The 4059-nt window shown below is 35.2% G+C and overlaps 1 protein-coding gene and 1 long non-coding RNA gene across 4 annotated transcripts in view; one reads left to right on the top strand and one right to left on the bottom strand.

Moving 5' to 3' along the window:
• The window catches only part of LPIN2 (lipin 2), an 88740-nt gene that overhangs the window by 25848 nt on the left and 58833 nt on the right, over positions 1 to 4059 (bottom strand). The window lies entirely within an intron of this gene.
• The window catches only part of LOC106726514, an 8381-nt gene continuing 5166 nt past the window's right edge, over positions 845 to 4059 (top strand). The window contains exon 1 of the long non-coding RNA XR_001362588.1: positions 845 to 855. This is a non-coding gene — a long non-coding RNA (uncharacterized LOC106726514). The remainder of the gene's footprint in view (positions 856 to 4059) is intronic.

Below are 4059 nucleotides of genomic sequence, written 5' to 3'. Positions count from 1 at the left end.
GGGGGGGATAGGGACACATATGTAATACCTTAATAAAGAAAGAAAAAAAATGAGTATTTTTAAAGGTCATATACAGACATTAAAACCATAGGCGGTTGAACTAATGCATTAATGTTTAATTTAATTTACCCTTTGCGTTTCTTGAAGTTGCAGAGTTAATATAACTAACCTGCCATATAACCTTAAAATATCCCTCAGAAGCATGTGGGCCCGAATTTTTCATCTTTAGTTGGAAATTTATCACTTGTCCTATTTCACACAGTCAATGTGAGATTTATGTGTTGTGTCATGTTGAAAGCTCTAAAAAGTATAAATAAAAGTACAAAAAAAACCACCAAAAAAAAAAAACAACTCTGAAAAGTGTAAAGCACTACAGTTTTAGAGCATCTTATCTAGTAGAAAATTCAATGTTCTACCAGAACTTAAAGGTAAAATGAGAATACCTACCACTTAATTTGCTAGACTAAAAATAGGTCTATAAACCAGTTTTATTAGTTTTTAATATTATGTTTCTTTCTTTATATCTTAATTTAACATGCTCTCCTTAACTGCTAACTTTGACATGTAACAGTTTTTCCACATAGCAGCTCTTTCTAATTCAAGGTTTTCCTACTCTAATCTTCTTTTGCTCAGAAGTATTCAACTCTGGCATACAACCTCATTCAAAGGGAGAAAAACATATACTTGAAAAAGGCCAGCCCTAGCTGGTTTGGCTCAGTGGATAGAGCATTGGCCTGCGGGCTGAAGGGTCCCAGATTTGATTCCGGTCAAGGGCACATGCCTGGGTTGCAGGCTTGATCCCCAGTAGGGGACGTGCAGGAGGCAGCCAATCATTGATTCTCTCTCACCATTGATGTTTCTATCTCTCTCTCCCTCTCCTTTCCTCCCTGAAATCTATAAAAATGTTAAAAAAAAAAAAAGACCAACATCTAGGTAAATACCTTGTTTCTTAAGAAAAAATAAAATGCTGAAAGAGAAAAATCAGATGTTTATGTCCTTATTTGCCAAATTTAAAAGGATAGTACATCTTGACCCATCACTATTTATCTAGGTGAAAATGGTTTGAAAAGAACAATGTAAAAGCCAGAGACATTTTTTTAAATAAAAAGTATTTTTGGAACATATTTCACTGCAGGATAAAACATAATCCAAGATGAGTTCAGCAAAGCAAACTGGATTTAGTAAAATATTGAAAGACAGATCAGGCTTCATTAAGAATTTACAACCCTAGGAAGACATGAAATTATTTTCTCTGGGCATATCCTGACAAAAATAGAGCCCATTAGTTTAGACCCATTAGAGTGATGAAAAAGGTTGCTAATGCTGAGGTTCCTTTCAGTCCTGGAATTCTTTAACTAATTTAGGACTTCTAAAAACCTGCTAAAGCGCTTTTAAAATGGCACACATGCCTCAGAACAGGCAACCAGGTGGGCAAACCATGACATAGTAACTTAAACTAAGTACATGGCATAAGGATATAGGGAGTGTACATATTAGAAATGTGAAGAAAATAATATAAAGACTAACTTTATCTATGATGAAACAAAGGACAATTATAAGCATTAATGCCTAATATCAGATGATTTGCAGTAGGGTAAATAGTTTAATGTTGAATCAGGGTTGGTAGGTTGAGAGCTTCAGTTGTTGAAGTTCATAGTAAGTGTGTATAGAGCACTTCAGCCTTCACAGATGCACCTCAACATCATGTCTTCAAATTCAACATCATTTTATAAACCTTTCCCACTCAAAAGCCAACAGAGGTTACAAGATGTATACAACTGTCAAAATCCACTGAATTCTTAAGATCTATGTATATTATTAACCTAGAGGCCTGATGCACAAAATTCGTGCAAGTGGCTCGGCCCTTGCAGCCCCGGCTTCATCCGGAAGGTCGTTCAGCTGTCAGTCTAATTAGCATAATACGCTTTTATTACTATAGATGTAAATTATACCTCAATTTTTGAAAGTTGAGAGAACATCAATAGAAAGTTAAAATAAAATCTAAATTACTTATGCAGGATAAATTAGAGGAACTAAGCGAGTTTTAAGTCTATTTAACTGGTAGTATGTAAGAGATAAATGGGGTTGCTAACTACCATGACCAAAGAACACTAACTCTGTTAACAATATGTTTATCCTCAACCTTTGCACAGTGTTGGTCAATAAATTTCAGTGACTAATGATCTAAGTTTCCATTTGGATATTCTACATTTCCCATACTAGTAAAAGATACCTTATAATGGAACTGAAAAAACCCTGCAATGTTTCTTTGTCTGAGTCAGAAATAAAGAGGAGAAAGGGCAAGGAGCAAGACATAAGATTCATGTCACCACAGAAGATGATAGAGGGTACTCTAGAAGCCAGTTACTGATCAGGAGATGAAGTATGAAGCCTCAAGGCAATAGATGCTGTCTGGGAAAAGTCTTAGGTTGCAATGAACATAGGGGTGCATATATCTTTACAAATATGTGTTTTCATATTTTGGGGGTAAGTACCCAGAAGAGGAATTGCTGGATGATATGTTAGTTCTACACCTAGTTTTTTGAGGAACTTCCATACTGTTTTCCATAGCGGCTGCACTTATTTACATTCCCACAGTGTACGAGGGTTCCCTTTCCTCCACATCCTCTCCAAAACTCATTTCTTATCTTCTTGATAACAGTCATTCTAACAGGTATAAGGTGGTATCCTCATTGTGGTTTTGATTTTCTATTTCCCTAATAACTAGTGATGTTGAACATCTTTTCATTTATCTGTATGTTCACTGCAGCATTATACATAATTTTTTTTGAATTGATTTTAGAGAGGAAAGGAGAGGGAGAGAGAGAGAGAAACATCAATGATAAGAGATAATCACTGACTGGCTGCTTCCTGCATGCCCCATATTGGGGATGGAGCCTGCAACCCGCGCATGTGCCCCAACTAAGAATCGAACCGTGACCTTCTGGTTCATAGGTAGATGCTCAACCCTTGAGCCATCGTGGCCATGTGATTGCAGCATTTTTATAACAGCCAAGACATGCAAACAAAGTGTCCATATATATATGGTATGTGCGTGTGTGTACACACACAGAATACTATTCAGCCATAAAAAGATGAAATATTGTCATTTGCAACAACATGGATGATCTTAAGAATATTATGCCAAGTGAATTAAGTCGGATGAAAAGAACAAAAACTATAATTTCACTCATATATGGAATATAAAACAAAAAGTAATACATGTACTAACAAAACTAACAAAAACAAACTCATAGACACAGACAACAAAATGGTGATTTCCAGAGGGAAAGAGGGCTTGGGAAGGGTGATGTGAGCAAAGGGGGTCAAGAATATGGTAATAAAGGGAAACTAAACTTTGGTGAGCATGCAATAAAATACACATTCATTGAATTACAATTTTGTATACCAGAAAATTATATAATGTTATTAACTAAAACCCCAATAAATTTAATTTAAAAAATCTTAGGCTCTCTGCACTCAACTCCCAGATATAATTTGCAAGTAAGTCTCATTTTGGTGGATTAAAAGTGTTTCCTTTTTGATGGTGTGTTCTTAAGCCTCCATTGTTGTTATTGCTGGGTATATTATGTATTTCCATCAGTGGCATGTATTATATAATTGCACTCAAGACTGTGCTACAGCACTGTCCAATCTGAAAAGTCTCTTCCCTCCAATAAGCTATTTACCAGGTGTACCAGTTAATAATGTGGATTTTTTCAATAGATGGAGTTACACATACTAGTTTGTTGATATATATGCGATTTGATATGTATGCTATTTTGTTGTATTGACAGCAAGCTTCAAAAACTTCGTATGTCAAATTTGCTGAACATGCTAACATCATAGATATTTTTACACTTAAAAATGTCAAATTTCGTGTCAAAAAAAGAGCATTTGCAGGAAGTTTTAATTCATTACTTTATTTTGAAGAAAAGTGCTGCTGAAAGTTATCGTATACTTCAGGAAGCTTATGGTGAACATGCTCCATCTCAAGATACTTGTGAACGCTGGTTTAAATGCTTTAAAAGTGATGATTTCTATGTGAAAGACAAAGAA

This window comes from Myotis brandtii, unplaced genomic scaffold, assembly GCF_000412655.1.
Source record: "Myotis brandtii unplaced genomic scaffold, ASM41265v1 scaffold276, whole genome shotgun sequence".
In the NCBI taxonomy this organism is placed as follows: domain Eukaryota; kingdom Metazoa; phylum Chordata; class Mammalia; order Chiroptera; family Vespertilionidae; genus Myotis; species Myotis brandtii.
Note: the sequence above shows the minus strand (reverse complement) of the source record. Positions and strands in the feature narration are given on the sequence as shown.